Source organism: Dasypus novemcinctus, chromosome 10 (genome assembly GCF_030445035.2).
Source record: "Dasypus novemcinctus isolate mDasNov1 chromosome 10, mDasNov1.1.hap2, whole genome shotgun sequence".
NCBI lineage: Eukaryota > Metazoa > Chordata > Mammalia > Cingulata > Dasypodidae > Dasypus > Dasypus novemcinctus.
In genome coordinates this window covers 56,207,006-56,224,538 of record NC_080682.1, presented here as the reverse complement: position 1 = coordinate 56,224,538, position 17,533 = coordinate 56,207,006, and the positions used below count along the sequence as shown (strand labels likewise).

Below are 17,533 nucleotides of genomic sequence, written 5' to 3'. Positions count from 1 at the left end.
GGAACTCCTTTTGCCTGCCAAGACTGCACACATGGAGCCTAATTAAAAGCGTCGTCCGCGGGGTGGGAGGGGGTTGGAGAAATGTTGGCGATGGGGGAGAAAGGGTGCCAACCTCTCCTCCCCACTGCACCTCTACCTCCAAGCTGTCCCTTCCCTCTGCTTCCGGAGACCGGAGACCGCTAATTTGGAAACCTTATCCTCTTCGACCAGAGGCTGCAGGAAAATTCCTCGTGCTTCTGCTGGCCCAGTATGGTGAGTTCAGCAGTCCCAGGGACTCCTGAGCATCTTCTACATGCCACGGAGGGGCTTAGGCTCAGGGATAAGGGGACACGCAGGGCACCGCCGCTGCTGTAAGGAATTCAGTCTAGATAAGAGGCAGCGACGCCACCTTGAAGTGCGGAGGAAAGGAGGAAGGGTGCTTTCATTACTCCAATGCCTAAGTGCTAGAAAGCATGCAGGATGCTTTACAAGATAATAGCCGCCTTTTTTTTTTTAAATTGCTTTCTCAGTGTCAGGCTTCTAGGCACTTTACATGTATCAATTTATTCCGTACAATAAAGTAATCATCTCTACTTTACATACAGGGAAACTGAATCATTGAGAGTTCAGTAACTCACCCAAAGTCACACAGTTAGTAAGTGGCAGAGCTAGAGTTTGAACACAGGCAGCTTGGGTCCAGAGCCTGCAGTCCTAATCACTGGTTGCACTGCTTCTTACGGATGCCAAATAAATGTTAATTACAGAACTGTATTTAACCATTACAGCCTTGGCGTAGATAGGTGGTCTTGTCCTCATATTACAGATGTGGAAACCAAGGCTCAGCGATTAAGTGACTTGCTCAAAGTCACTTGCCTGCAAGTGGCAAAGCAGGACTCACACCCAGGGAAGAGCTGCAGCTCCTAGCCACATCTGGTGCCCGTCTGTACTGTTAGATTGAGAACCACGTGAAGCTGGGAGAAATGAGTGATCACTCAGGGCAGGGGCAGATAGGGACGTTTCACAAGCCAAGGAGTCTTGCCCTGTGGCCTGAGAGGTAGGGTCTCAATCCATGGAGGGGAGAGAGGAAGGCTTTCTAGGCAGAAAGACTGAGCTGGGACAGTGCCACTGGGGAAGAATGAATATTTATGTTTATAGCATAAGTTACCATTATATTTTTTCCCAAAGTATCCATGGCAATGTAAACAATTAAAATGCATTTTAAATGATTCTGATATATATGTGTGTATATATCAGAACAAAAGAGGGCGGACAGTACACATCAGTTTGGAGGTAGCAGAGGGCAGGAAAAGAGTAAGAGTATGGCAAACTCAAAAGCCAACCCAAAGAGCTTGGGTTTTGTTCTTGGTTGATGGTTTAGGAGCAGAGGGTGTTGGGTCCAAAACAGAGTCATGGGAGGATAAATGCCATAAGTGTACCCAGACTGAGGAATGGAGGTTGCTGGGACTGGTGCAGAGAGAACAACTGGGACTGTTGCTGAAGGCCTGGTGTAAGGTATAAGCGGTGGAAGAGGAAGGGGAAGTGATGGGACAAACCTGAGGTAGGTAGTCCTCCCCTGCGACTACCCTCTGGGAGAAATTCCTAGATCTCAGCCCTGATTTTGCCACCAAAGGACTGGAAGCAAGAACTCAGCAGTCAGAGACCTGTGTTCAAATCCTTGATATACCACTTCCTGACAGTATGTTAACTTAAGCAAATTTAACTAACCCCTCAATCTCACTTTTCCTGTATATATAATGGAAATAATAATTAAAACTGTTTTGAGGAGGGATGGAAAAGTTTAATGAGATTCTGCACTTAGGGCCCATTAGCACAGTGCCTGAATAGACTAAATGCTCAATAAAAATTAATCATTATCTGAATCTGCCCTGAGACTTGACTGCCAGGCAGTCACATGTTATGGGTTATCTTCCTCACTCTCAACTTCCCTATCCAGGTAAGACTTGTTTGAAAATAGCATTTTAAGGGAAGAAGGATACCAAAGGGCAGCATACCTAAGAGGTGAGGGCAGGGATTGGAAGAGGGGAGGTGGGCTTTGTTGCTGATCAACCAGCTCTCATCCTTTGGGTAAGGAGGCAAGTTAGTTTCCAAATACCTGTAGGCATTCGAATCTCTCTGGAATGTCTTTCTAGTGCTAGAATCCAGCACCAGCAGACAGTACCCCTTCCTTGTTTCTTCTAACCCTCTGATACACAGTGCCACAGCAGCCTCACACCTACAGCAATTGTACTCCCAGCCAGGGTGGGGTCCCAGGAGATGGACCTGATTGCCTGCTAAGGAGATCTCCAACCCTAAGGACACGTCTCTGCTTCTCCTACGGTAGAAGCCTGGAAGCAGAGGCCCTCACTCCTCTTCCTGGAATCCCCACAGGGTCAAACTGGCCCCTGCAGGTTTGTTGTCACAAATTTGGGTTTGCACATTTCCCAGGACTAGGGAATCTGGAAAGGAACTCTTAAAAAGATGCTCTACAACAAGTAGGCCAGGGTTCTCAGGAGAGCCCAAAGCAATGATCAGATATTACTTTGTTGAGCTTCACAATAAACCCTGGTAGAGGATTTAGGATTTAGGATTTTGATGCAGAGAAGGTCAGTATCTCGCCTGAGGTCACACAATTCTATGCATATTTTGATTTTCCTACATAGATTTAGCTTTCTGCCTTCCCAGTTGGTCAACTCAGTTTTCCACATTGATAGATTTTAGCATTGTTTTAAATCAGGCATTCTTAACCAGGGTCTCAGGGAGTTTGTTGGAAGGGGATTTTTGAAGCTCTTGAAATTATATGCAAAATTTTTATTGCATTTTTCAGAGTAAAAATAGCATTCTTCAAATTCTCAAACTGCCAACTTTTTAGTATCATCAATCTTCATAATTTGAAATTGAAAATTTAACCAAACATCTGTTGGATTTGGTAAAAGTGGTTTTGTACATGCAATTGTTAAGTCTAGGCTATAAACTGCGCACTGGATATTTAGAAGATTTGCCCCAACACATTCTTTTTCTATTCCTGCATTAGGAATACCTGCTGAGAATCATACTACCTAGTGCTGAATCCACTTTGACCACTTACTAGCTGTGTACATTTGGGCAACTCACTTCACCCCTACTGGCCTTGGTTTCTTCATCTATTAAATGGGAAGCATAATGGTACTTGCCTCCATAGGGTGGGAGTAAAGAGCTCAGAAGGGTGAGCTCTTTACTTACTAAGCAAATGCTAGCTGCTTTTATTATGACTATCCTCCCCTTACCGCCTACTTCCACTCCTGGGAGGAATAAATCACAAGAAAGGCTGTGGATAAAAAAGACAAAGTGGCATGCTGGGTAGTCTGAACGATACCTGAAATTAAGAATTATATACTTACAATCAGCACTCAGAAGTCAACAATTGCCTCTAGTAGATGGAGTCGGACCACCCATTTAATTACAAATTGCAATACCCACTAATTTTCACATGAAAGGACGAGGTGCAACCTGTACCCTTTACAGTGCCAATGGGAAGCAGGTTGCATGTGAATACACTGGAGGAAGAAGCAAGAAGACTGTCCTTTTGAATGCCAACAACTCCTTAATGTCTAAGCTGTGACTTTTGCAGATCAGAAGCTGCACAGCAACATACACCGGGCAATCCTGGGGGGAGAGGAAGGTGGATCTGGTTTCCAGATGTGAGAGGGACACCCCAGACTTCTGGTAAGGAAGTTTGGCTTTCATCAGCTGTGCAAAGCATCAAGTTCAAGTCAACCGGAGCCAGAGAGGGAGAAGGGCAGGACTGTAGAAAGACAAAAGCCCCTTCCACCAGAGTCTGCTGTAACCAGCCCCTCCACGGAAGGCTCCAGCCCTAATGAATCCCGGCTGTTCACCTACACAACAAGCAATAACGTTCTGCCTGCTGGTCTGGCTCAGCTCCATTCCCTTTCCACAGGGAGCCAGGCAAGGGGGTAGGTGAATCTGTGCTTCTTTCATGGCCACATTCTTCCCGCTCTATGTCATTCTTTTTTTTTTTTTTTTTTTTTAATTTTTTTATTTTTTATTGACTTTGTAATAATATTACATTAAAAATATATATGTGAGGTCCCATTCAACCCCACCCCCCCACCCCCCCTCTCCCCCCCCCCCAACAACACTCGTTCCCATCATCATGACACATCCATTGGATTTGGTAAGTACATCTTTGGGCATCTCTGCACCTCATATACATTGGTTCACATCATGTCCCATACTCTCCTCTATTCCATCATGTAGGCCCTGTGAGGATTTACAATGTCCGGTGATTACCTCTGAAGCACCATCCAGGGCAGCTCCATGTCCCGAAGATGCCTCCACCTCTCATCTCTTCCTGCCTTTCCCCATACCCTTTGTCCATTATGTCCACTTTTCCCAATCCAATGCCACCTCTTCTATGTGGACACTGGATTGGTTGTGTCCATTGCACCTTTATGTCAAGAGGAGGCTCAGATTCCACCTGGATGCTGGATGCAATCCTCCCATTTTCAGTTGTAATCACTCTAGGCTCCATGGTGTGGTGGTTGTCCTTCTTCACCTCCATCTTAGCTGAGTGTGGTAAGTCCAATAAATCAGATTGTAGGTGCTGGAGTCTGTTGAGGCTCAGGATCTGGCTATCACATTGTCAGTCCAGAGATTCAAATCCCCTAAATATATCTTAAACCCCAACATTAACTGCACCTCCAGCACATTAGCATGAAAGTCTTATGAAGGGAGATCCCATCTGAGTCCAGATTCATCACACATAAACACCATTTCCAAAGAGGGGCCATCAGCAGAATATCCATGTCTACATAAAATACCATGACTTTAAAATGCTGTTTGACCTAAAGTAAGGGGGAAATGGAAAGGAGAAATGAGTTTATATGGCTACGAGTTTCTAAAAAAGAGTCTGGAGGCTGGCAGAAGGTTTGCCCTCATGCACAACTGAGCAGAGTCAGAGAGACAGATAAAGCAGATACAACCCCCAGATATTGGTTCCTTTGAGGGCTAAAGAGACCCATGGGAGTTATGGTCATGGCTGATGGGGTTAACTATCTATGTCATTCTTGATGCAAGTTGCTGAAAGCCTGGAAGCTTCCCTCCTTCATAGTCAATGTGCTCCTGAATCACTGGGAGAAACCTGTTTTTGACTTCCAAATATATATTTATAAACATCAATTAAAATAAAACCATGTTGTCTGCTATGCAACTAATCTGCAGAGCTTTACAAAGAACACTGGCCAAAAAAATTTACCACCATCCAAGTGGCTAGATCAAGAGTTATAGGCAGTTGAGCCATTGTGGCAGGAAGATTGGAAGGAAACACAGAGTAGAATAACTCCAAGAGAAGGCAGTGGGTGTAGTGGAACAAAAAGGCACTATGACCAGACAGACCCCAGTATGGATTGAGGTTCTACTATCTACCAGTTGTGTGAACTTGCTGGGCAAGTTGACTGGCCCCTCTGAACCTCAGTTTCCTTTTCTGTAAAGAAGGAGGTAATAGCTACCTTATAATTTTGGTGGGAGGATTAAATTGAGGCTGATATATATAATAAGAGCTCAATCAATGCTATTACAGCTATTATCTATGAACATCTCCTCATCTTGGAACTTTTTAAAAATCCTTCCTTTAGATAGTTAACTGAAATCCAACTAAATTAGGTATACTATTTTCCTCAGGTCTGATGACGTAAGTTAGGTTATGTTTCAATAGTGATTTGAAGGAAATGCATGTCTGAAAAATATATTGCCTTATGTACTTATGCTTCCAGGTGGAGGTCTAGAAGCAGACTGTGCATTCATCTGAAGACAAAAAATAGAAGCCCGTCCTGATTTGGCCCTGTCACAGGATTGGAGATCCCTTAGGGTACCCTTGTATTGAATGTCTGGTTCAATCTTGCCACATCAGTCACTAGAATAAGAAGAGTATGTATATAAAGCAACTTGTCTTCTTCCATGGAAATACTTACCAGGTAAGGATCATTCATTTATGTATTAAAAGAATTTATTGCAAGTTGGCTAATGTGCCAGACATAGTTTCAGGTGCTGGGAATATGGCCATGAACAAACCGGATACGGTCCCTGCCCTCAAGGATTTACAGGTCAGAAAGCAAAGAGACCAGTGAGATGTTGAGCAAAGGTTTTGGGCAACACCAGTGAGGACAGAACATTCTGGGAGCATGTAACAGGGGGGCCCAATCTCATCTGAAGGTCAGAAAAACTTACCTAAGTAAGTGACACTGAACTTCAGACCTAAAGAAAAGCAGACAGTAGGGAAAGTAGAAGACATGGAGGAAGATGAACCACCTATAGGAAGACTGGAGATGTAGGCAGGCCTTGAAAGCCATGACTTTATTCTCAGGACAATGAGAAACAATTCAAGGGCTAGAGAGCGGCTGAATCAGCTTTGTGACTCAGACTTGGCACACTGGCTGCATCCTGCATTCAACAGGATGGAGAGAGGTGGCTTGATCTGAGAGGCACTGAGGAGATTAAAAAAGGGTGGGACCAGTGACCGAGTGTATAATTGATCATGCACTACTGAAGAAGGATATGACAAGAGAGGAGTCAAAGATGTCTCCCAGTTTGATGACCCCGTGGGTGGTGGCTGATACATGGTGGTGTGGTAGAGGAAGAGTCAATTTGAGATTGGGGGAAGGAGTGAAGATGATGGTTGTTGGAGATTGAATCATACCCTCAACAAAAGAGATGCTCAAGTCTTAATCCACGTTCCTGTGGGTGTGAGCCTATTTGTAATTATGACTTTTGAAGATATTTTTAGTTAAGGTATGGACTCATTTGTGAATAGGATCTATTTAGATGAGGACAAATTGAATCAAGGTAGACCTTAATCCACATGTTTGGAGTCCTGATAGGCAGAGGAAATTCAAACACAGGCTGTCAGACAAAAGCACAGGAGGAAACCAAGGAGCAGGTCACCACGTGATGGAAGCAGAGAAGCAAGTCAAGGAATGCTAAGGATTGTGGCAAGCCAGCACCAGAATGCTACAGATTCTGGAAAAATGACCTATTAAGGCCTTCTAGCCCCCAAAACTGTAAACCAATAAGTTCCCATTGTTTAAGCCAACCCATTGTGTGCTATTTGTCATAGAAACCCTAGTGAACTAAGACAATGATCTTACTTTGGAACATGCTATGTAAGAGATCTCAGAAAATTTCCTTAGCAATGATCTCGTATCACCTGTTGGATATACAAGTGTGGCTGTTAGTTGCGTAAGAAGAAAGATTAAAGCCATGGAAGTAGATACAGTCACACAGAATAAGTGGGTAGAGTGAAGGGAAAAAAGGAGACCTTAGGACAGAGTCCCATGGGAAATCAACATTTAACAAGAAAGAGCTGGCAAAGGAGGAGGCAAAGGAGGCAGACAAGAAGCTTCCAGTGGACAGGAGGAAACCAGAAAGTCTGGGGTCAGAATGCTAAGCTTCCATTTAATGAACACCTACTTTACTATATGGTTCATTTAAACAATCCCTTTAATCTTCAGAAAAATAATTGAAAAATGTTTTTATCCCTATTTTATAGTAAAAAACAAAACTGAAACAAACAAACAAAAAAACACACAAAAGCTCAAATGAGCTTGCTGAAAATAACCAGAAATAGCACAGCTTTTAAGTGGTGGGGCCAGGTTCCAAACCCAGATCCACCTTACTCCAAAACCTCTGCTCTTTCCACTATTCCATGCTGCTGTGAAAATGTCTCCCATATGGGGATGGTCCATAGTGTCTGAGGGTTCCTTCTGCCAACGTCCTGTGATTTTTGAACTACTCACAGGCAATAAAAGGCAGGCAAAATTGGACTTGGACAAGGCAGTGAAGTGCATCCCTCTGCCAGCCTGACACGTGTGGTAGAAAAAGAATACCATCAATGATGGTTGATTTAGTTAAGCCAACTCCTGCTGCTTTCCCTCTGTGCAGTTAAATAAGTGATGGTTTTGCCTGGAAGGTTAACCCTGGTCATTTTCACAGGCAGATAGGAAATTAAAATCTAGATAAAAGGTGCAGTAGGCAGACGCTAAGATGGTCCCCAGCAATCCCTACCTCCTGATATTCACGCTTTGTGTAATTCCCCAAGTGTGGACTGAACTTAATGACTTGCTTCTAATGAATAGAATATGACTAACATGATGGCATGCCACTTCTGAGATTAGGTTACACAAAAGACTGCAGGGGAGCAGAGGTAGCTGCTCAGTGGTTGAGCGCCTGCTTCCCATGTACAAGGTCCTGGGTTCAATCCCTGGTACCTCCTAAAAAAAAAAAAGACTATGGCTTCAGTCTTGAGATCTCTTCTCTCTCTCCGACCACTCACGGTGGAAGAAGCCAACCGCTCTGTTGTGTGAGCAGCCCTCTGGAGAGGCTCGCATGAGGAGGAACTAACGGCTCCTAATGATAGTCACATAAAGTAACTTGGAAGTAGCTCCTCCAGCCCTTCACACGACATCCCCAGTCAGCAACTTGACTGTAGTCTCCTAGGAGACCTCCGGAGCCAGAACCACCCATCTAAGCTACTCCCAGATCCCTGATCCTCAAAAACAGAGAGAAGAAATCTGTTGTTTTAAATTGCTAGCTTTGTTACACAGCAATAAATCACTAATACAAAAGGTTTCAGGATGTGCGATATGGAGAAACGAACACTGTCTATATCCTTATAAACTGTAGCCAAATGAAAACTGCAGCCAAATGAAAACTGTGAGCCAGACACTGCCTAAGGAGGAAACAATAAGAAATGTTAATAGGATTAGATTACCACGATTAGGATGTTTTCAGCTGCACATAACAACAAATCAGATACAAATGGTTTAAACAATAAGGCATTTTATTATCTCATAGAACAATAGGTCCATAGGTAGGGTATCTCCAGAGTTAGTTAATTCTGTGGCACAACAATCTTAAGTACTCAGGTCCAAATCACAAAAAGATATATACACAGCAAGAAGGCACTTACATAAAAGTCTTGAACGTACAGTACAACCTATATTGTTTATGGATGCAAACACATATTAAATTATTTAAGCATATAGAGAAATGTTATATACTACCTTCATGATAACAGTTACCTCTGAAAAAAGATACATGGAGCAAAATATGGAGTATGGAATTTTAGCTAAAATATAACAGAAGCAAAAAAGGACTCTGAAGCAATTAAAACAAAATGTTAATAACTATTTAATCTTTGTTGTTGTCTGAACATTTTTTGTATGTTTGAATTTTGTTTATAATTATATCTCTATTTTATGGTGTCCTAAAGAAGTTGTTAAAAGGAGATTTGAGAAGGGGACTCATAGGAAAATATTTTCTTATAGAAGGAAAAGTTATGCATGCATTTATTTAAGAAAACATTTTGAGTTCCTCATATGTGACAGGAACTTTTCTAGGCAGTGGGGATAGCATAGGAGCAAGACAGAATGATTCCTGTTCTTACAGAACTTACATACTACTGGGCAAAGATATGAATAAAATATAAAAAGATGCATAGTAAACATAAGAAAATATTAGGTAGTTTTGACTGCTATGATAGAAATATAACAGAGAAATAGAAAGTGGCAGAGAAGGGTACTTTAGTTTGTGGTATCAGGATAAGTCTCTCTGAGAAGGTGACATTTAAGCTGAGACTTGAAGGACAAAAAAATATTTTTAAAACCACATGATGGTGGACTTTATATTCTGCCATAACCCACTGAATGTACTGAGGGAGAGTGCAAACTACAGGATAAACTATTATCTGTGTAGCACAGCAGTGCCCCAAAATGTGTTCACTGAGTGCGATGAGTGTGCCACAATGATAAGGGAGGTTGTTGGTGTGGAAAGAGTGGGGTGTGGGGGGGGTGGTATACAGGAACCTCTTGTATTTTTTAATATAACATTTTTTTGTAATGTATATATCTTCAAAAAAATGCAATTTACAAAAATGAAAAAAATAAAAATGAAACAAATGGTACCAAAAAAAAAAAAAAGGGATTTTTTTTGCTCTGCATAGTAGAGTCATTGAAATGAAACACTTAGAGGTAGTGCTCCACAACAAATTTGAACAGACAAGAGGAAAGATCGGTTAACCTGGAAGAAAAAACAATTGAAGTTATCTAGAGTGAGGAGCAGGTAGAAAACAATGAAAAATTATGAACACAGACTGAGGGACCTGTGGCACACCATGATATTTACCAACATACACACATTTTCAGTCCCAAAGGTACAAGAGGCAGTGAAAGTGGAATAAAGAACATTTCTAGAAATAACGGACAAAACTTCCCATTATCTAATAAAAGACTTGAATATCTACATCCAAGAAGCCTCACAAAATAAAGCAGCATAGATGTTAAGAGATCTACTCTAAGATATTTCAGAGTGAAATTGTCAAAATCCAAATAGAAGGAAAGGATTTTTTTAGGAGCCACTAGGGAGTAAACCTGGGATCTGGTACATGAAAAGCGGGTACTCAGCACGGAACTAGACCTGATCCAAGGCAAGGATTTTGAAAGCAGCAAGAGAGAAATGACTTCTCATTGACAGGGATTACTAACAATAAACAATGGATTTCTCATCAGAAAACATGAAGGGAAGGAGAATATAGGAGGGGATATTTGAAGTCCTGGGGAGAGTGTAAACAACAATGTGAACTATAATCCATGCTGTGTAGCAGTGCTCCAAAAATGTATTCATCAAATACAATGAATGTATCACACTAAAAACAAACAAACAAACAAAAAACCCACATGAGTTTGTAAGGAAAGGGCATTCTAAACAGAGTGGACACAGCTAAGGAGCAAACTTAAGTTCTCATATTTACAGTTGCCAAGCTTCAAAGAGAGTTGAATGCTTAGTCAAGGCTTGTCTCTTATGTTAAAATCAGTGGGAATGAGACATCTGGGTGGAGGTCCCCAAAAGACTGTGGTTTTGACTTTCCTGCAGAGGTAGTTCACTCATCCTCATGAAGCCCCTATAGGAAGATACAGCATAGGCCTCTTCCTTGCTAGGGAACAGATGCTCTTTAAGACGTGCCACTACCTCTCCTGGATGCCAGGCCAACAGTGGCGGTTAAACCCCAGCATAAGCCCAGTTTGGGGAGTGATGGACCTGATAAGAAAAGAGACAATCTCAAAGGACCTGCATGAATTAGCTAGCATCTGGCAGTAGGAACCAGAGAAGCACCTGCAGGATTGGATTTTGAAGGTGCTTGATCAAGGGGTTCAAAACACAAGAATGGATAAGTAACAGTTAATTTGGGGGGTGAATACTCTCTCAGGACATGGGATTTAACACCTTGGTAAGAACCCCAGGGTAGGGAAGCGGACTTGGCCCAGTGGTTAGGGCATCCGTCTACCATATGGGAGGTCCACGGATCAAACCCCGGGCCTCCTTGACCCGTGTGGAGCTGGCCCACGCACTGTGCTGATGTGTGCAAGGAGTGCCCTGCCATGCAGGGGTGTCGCCCGTGTAGGGGAGCCCCACGTGCAAGGAGTGCGCCCCGTAAGGAGAACCGCCCAGCGTGAAAGAAAGTGCAGCCTGCCCAGGAATGGCACCGCACACACAGAGAGCTGACACAACAAGATGACGCAACAAAAAGAAACACAGATTCCCGTGCCGCTGACAACAGAAGCAGACAAAGAACGCGCAGCACATAGATACAGAGAGCAGACAACTGGCAGGGTTGGGGGGGTGGGTGAGAAATAAAAGATTTTTTTAAATTTAAAAAATTAAAAAAATAAAAAAAGAACCCCAGGGTAAAGGGCAGACTTGCTACTGGATAGCTCTTAGAATCCATAGAAAGCAATGGCCTATGCTGGGCAAACTGGAACTACCCAAGATACCAAAATAGATGGCGATGGTTAAAAGGCTCAGTGAAGTGGGCATGCTGGAATGGGTATATTATGTGAGAACACCCCTCATAATCATTTCCCTGGTCCCTGAGTATATAATTGGGATTGGCATGCATACTTAGTGGTTGAACTCATAATGGGATTGTGCATTATGATAGTAAGAACTATCATTATGGGAAGGCAAAGTAGAAACTTCAGAATTAATTGCCTCTCTTGCTACAAGATAGTGAATTAAAAACAATCTCATATTCCAGGGGGATGGTGGAGATTAGTGTCACCCTTAAGGATTATAATGATACAGTAATGATAGTCTTTTTCTTACCTCCATATCTCAAACCACCATAATGATTCCTCCAGAAATCAGATGTATACTGTAGAATGACTAGATCATCACAAACTCAACCAAGTAGTAGTTCCAATTATGGATGTCTTATCACACGTGGTATCTTTGTTAGAGCATATTAACATGGATTCAGGTACATGGTATGACGTCAGTGATGTCTTTCCCATCCCAGAGAAAAAGATCAGAAACAATTCACATTCATATAGCATGGACAGCAGTATATACATACAATACTGTCCCAGGTGTCTGTTAGCTCTTCTGTTGTTTGTCACAACATAGTCAGAAGAAACTTAGAAATTTGGGCCATCTTGACAAGCCATAGCATATCACATAAATCCATTACACCACTGACAGGGCAGGGAATGTAAGAGGTGCCTAGCACACTAGAGGTATTCATAAGGAAAATGCACTTAAGATGGTGGGAGATATATACATCCTATGAAGATCCAGGGGTGTGTCATTTTGGTAAAGGTTTTAGGGGTCCAGTGGTCAGGGGTGTGCTGAGAAATTCCACCCAATGTAAAAGAAAGTTGCTGAATTTTGCATCCCCTGCCACAAAGAAGTACAATGTCTGGTAGGCCTCTTTGGGTTCTGGAGGCAACACATTCCACACCTAGAAATAAAACACTAACCCATATGCCAGGTGACCTGAAAAGTGGTTAGTTTTGACTGGTGTCTGGGGCAATACAGGGATCTTCAGCAGTTTCCAGGGCATGGTGCAAATAACCTTGATACTTGGACCATATGATCTGGCAGACCCTCTGGTGTTAGAAGTGTCAGTGGTGGGAAAAGGTGCAGTATGGAGCTTACAGCAAGGCCCTGTGGGAAAATCATAATGTAGAACCCTGGTCCCCTGACATGTCAGCTGAGGCAGAGAATTATATGCTTTCTGAGAAACAGATCTAGAGTGTTACTGGACCTGGTGGATATGGAACAGTTGACAATGAGGTATCAAGTGACCATAAGTATGCAACTGCCCATCATGAGCTGAGTTCTGTCAGACTCTCCTTCCAAGTCACAGAGTTGCATAGGCCCAGCAGTAGTCCATCCTAAGGTGGAAATTGGTCATCCAGAATCAATTTCAGGCAGGACCAGAGGGCAAAATCAAACTTCATGAGCCAGAACCCAAGACTGCATACTATCCTCCAAGGTTGCCAAGTGCCCCTCTCACAGCTTATACATATGGCCTTATGGTTGGGAAGGATTCCCAATACATCTAGCTAAAGAGGAAAACCCTAAGCTTGGTTATGGATGAGACATATAAGAATGTGAGAGCAAAGTGAAAATGGATGGTGGGGACATTCCAGCCACATTCAGGAGTGGCCTTGAAAGACAGTGCTGAGAGAAAATCTTTCCAATGGGTCAACCTTCAAGTGGTGCACCTAGTCATCTGCTTCATGTAGAAGGCAAAGTGTCCTGAGGAGAGAATATATACATGCAGAGACCCATGGGCAGCAACTAATAGCCTAAAATGAAAGGATTGGATGAATATAGATAAACAAGTCTAGAGTAGAAGCATGTGGATAGACATATGGAAGTGGGCAGCAGTTGTGATCAGGAAGTGTGATAATGGACAAGAAAGTGTCTACCACAGGAGAGGTATTGAATAACCAAGTAGACAAAATGACTTAGCAGTTGACATTAGTCAATGTTTGTCATTGCCATCCAGACCCAGCATGATGGGGACATAAACAGAATGGTCATGGTAGCTGAGATTATGGTTACAAATGAACCAAATGACCTGGATTTCCACTTACCAAAACGATCTATAATAACTACTGCCACTTCTGAATATCCTAACTGCCAAAAATAGGGACCAATGTTGAGCCTCTGATATGGTACTATTCTGATGCAATAGAAGTGGGGCAGAGACCCGAGATTCTGCATTTCTAACGAGGTCCCAAATAATGCCAGTGATGCTGGTGCATGGACTAGAGTTTGAGGAACAAGGACTTAGAGGGGCAGAACTCACATTCTCCAAGCTCGTGGGCTAGAATGTTTATAGAGAAGGGAGATGTTTTTTCAATGGGCTCTAAAAGAGAGTTCCCTTAAGCAACAGCAGCAACTGGCCCTTGAGAGCTAGCATCCACAGATTTAGTCTGAATTGACTGGAAGGGTTTTCAAATCATGCTCTTGGAAATGAAGGGGTTACTCTTTGCTAAGCAGTTTGGAGGTGAACAGCATGGATTGCACTGCATCTTGAAGGATTTAGGATTTGCAACAAAGTCTTCTCTTTTCCCTAGCACTGCTAGCTTGACCATGGGCCAGAAGCTCTCATTCTTCGGTTTCCATGAGCTGCAACAGAAATGGAATCATGGGAATTATGCTACTCTCCAAAGGAATGAAGAAGTTGGGAGGGATCTGGTAGGGGCCCTGCGTAAATCCCAGTCCACGCCTGCTTCTCTTGGGCTCTGCAAACCTACTTTACCCCTTCTGCACAGTGGGTCTTAGCACAACCATAAGTCTGACTGGACCTGGGCAGTGTTGATACCAGGTCTCTCATGAATGTCCCTCTGGTGAATTGGGCCTTTTTTACCTGTAATTTGGCTCTGGACTCTTCTTATATTTCATAGGAAAGTCTGATCTCATTTAAGATTTGTGTTTCCCATTGTTTCTGGGCAGGTGACCAGTGGAATGCATCCAGGGAAATATAAACAGTTAATGAAATCTAACAGGGTCCACACTTTCAGTGATGTTTCATGCCTCCAACAATCCTGTCTCTCATATTTCCTCCACTGTGCTCTTCCTCCAGTGTAAGGCCTGGGTCTGTTCTCCATCACCATGGCAATCACTTCAGGGAAACACAGGTGTCTGAAGTCATTAGAAATGCAAATCCACCTGCTGGACCACATGCACGAAGGAGGGCAACTTGGGGTCAGCCTGTATGTGATGGGTGGGTGGGGAGGGGTGACTGTCTGGCCATGAGCCCAGAGGGACCCATAAATCATGTTGGTTTCCAGAGGCAAGAAACTCTAATGGGAGTCAGGTGAGAGGCCCACCTGCAGCCAGGCGGCTGGATGCTATTAAACAGTGGCCCCAGAAGGTCTTGAAAGTGAGCATATTTGGTTCCTTATACCCTGCAATCTATTTATGGCCCATGCGTGCTCTCTCTTTTTCTCTCTCCATGTGCCTCTTTATGTCTCTCTTTCTTTGCATGTATTTATTTCCCATTTACTTTCTCTTATTTGTCACTCTCCCCATCCTCTGTTTTCCTTCTCTCCTTTCCATTCTCTCCCCTCCCCCCCCCCCCCTTTTTTTTCATTTCCTTCTCTCCTCAACTCTTTCTGCTCCTTACTTGAAACAAAGCAAAGCTCAAAAACCCAAGTATTAGGTCATTTGGGCATATCACTTAATTAAGGAAAGGAGTTTTTTGGCATATGGTTGATATACATCAGACCCATTGAAAACCAGGGAATCCTACCTAGAGGAGGCAAAGGAAATTTGCTGGGGCCTCCAGGTAAAATTGGGAAGTGGTCCATTTTGTAATTTCCTTCCACTTCTACTCCTAACTCATTTTAGCACCTGCTTGTGTTTCTTGGTTTCCCCTTGGGCCTTACGCTGGAGGAAGAGCACAGTGGAGGAAATATGAGAGACAGGATTGTTGGAGGCATTGTTGGCCTCTTAGCACCAGTCTGCCCCTCTAAGTCTCAGTGGTCTTAAGGAAATAGCAATGCATGTAAGTTCGGCAAACTCCCTTAGGTGCCAAGAGCCAGCCAGGAAGGCTAGATAGAATTCAGATCTCCATCTTAGCTGTGCTCTTGGAAAAAAGGACTTTCTGTGTAGGTTTGGCTTCCTTCCCAGTCAAGTGAAGGGCTGGACTATATGATCTATAAGGTCCTACTCGGCCTCTCATTTCCAGCGGGACACCTGTGTTTCCCGGACCTCTCTGATTTATGGGTGGAAAAGGGTCTCCTATCATAACCATTTTCCCATAGGTTCCTAGAGGACATCAGCCCCCACATACTCAAAAAATCTCAGTTTTTCTGACTCTAGGCATCCCCTGGAGGTATCTCCTGGGTGCTATAAACCAACCAGTCACCATAGCCACAATGTTGCATCCATTTGCACCCACAGGGTTTTTCTCTTCTCCCACCCCACTCACCTTTATCACCTGCATTTAAAGACTTCTAGTGGCTCATAATGTATGTTTCCCAACTGTTGTTGCTGGTAGTCCACCAAGAGAAAGCCAGTGTCCCTGGCAAGGGTGCTGCCTACCACTATTCACACAGCTGCTGGCCTTCCAAGTACCAACAGTCTGCTGCAGTCCATTCCAAAGTGAGAAGATTGCCCTTTCCCTGACTCAGTATCACCTGGGGTCATCCAGACCTCCAAAAGGCCCTACTTGTGCCCTCAAGAGTCACAAACTCTATTGTTCTATTTTAAAAACAGTTCCTTGGTCTCTGTCTAAAAGCCTTATTTTCTACATGACTCAGAAGCAAGTCCATGGCTGACTTCATGGTGTCCTCCCTATCCCCTTCCTCCTTCAGGGCCAGTTAGGGGTGGGGGAGCCTTCCTGCAAATTGCATTCTGGTGGTCCCACCACCATTTCTACAGCATGCTTGGATTCCATTTTAGGTTCAAGCTGAGAAATCCCCAATGCCCCCTGACACATACACATATATATTTGATTCTGTGGTTTCCCTTTATATTATTGCAATAAATGCATCAAAGTTGTGTGTGTGATGTATTATGTGAGCATGTGTGTATGAATGGGTATATGCTAGAAAAGTGAAAGAGAAAAAGGCTGGATCCTTCAAGCAGTTCATCTGGTAGAACAAACTGCAATACTAGGTAAAATAAAGAACTCTCTTCTCCAACTCTTCCCCCTAAAGTATTCTGGAAGCAGGAGTTAGTCTCCAAATCTTCCAAAGTAAACTTGTGACAAATAGTGTTCCTGGTGAATTTTAAAACGCTGTGCTTGCTGACAAAAAAGAATCAAATCAACGGGAGAATAAAATAACATACCATGGGAAGCAGATTTGGCCCAAGGGATAGGGCATCCGCCTACCACATGGGAGGTCCAAGGTTCAAACCCAGGGCCTCCTGACCCATGTGGTGAGCTGGCCCATGTGCAGTGCTGATGCATGCAAGGAGTGCCCTGCCACCCAGAGGTGTCCCCTGCATAGGGGAGCCCCATGCTCAAGGAGTGCCCTGTAAGGAGAGCTGCCCAGTGTGAAAAAGTGCAGCCTGCCCAGGAACGGCGCTGCACACACGGAGAGCTGACACAGCAAGATGACACGACAAAACAAGACACAGATTCCAGGCACCGCTGACAAGAATACAAGCGGACACAGAACACACAGCAAATGGACACAGAGAGCAGACAACTGGGGTGGGGGGTAAGAGGAGAGAAATAAAAATTTAAAAAATAAAAATAAAAATA

At 43.5% G+C, this 17,533-nt stretch overlaps 1 long non-coding RNA gene across 1 annotated transcript in view; it reads left to right on the top strand.

The window, feature by feature from the left end:
- The window catches only part of LOC101417749 (uncharacterized), a 47,846-nt gene that overhangs the window by 237 nt on the left and 30,076 nt on the right, over positions 1-17,533 (top strand). The window contains exons 2-5 of the long non-coding RNA XR_009187593.1: positions 144-252; positions 2,194-2,387; positions 3,011-3,929; positions 5,748-5,948. This is a non-coding gene — a long non-coding RNA (uncharacterized lncRNA). The remainder of the gene's footprint in view (positions 1-143; positions 253-2,193; positions 2,388-3,010; positions 3,930-5,747; positions 5,949-17,533) is intronic.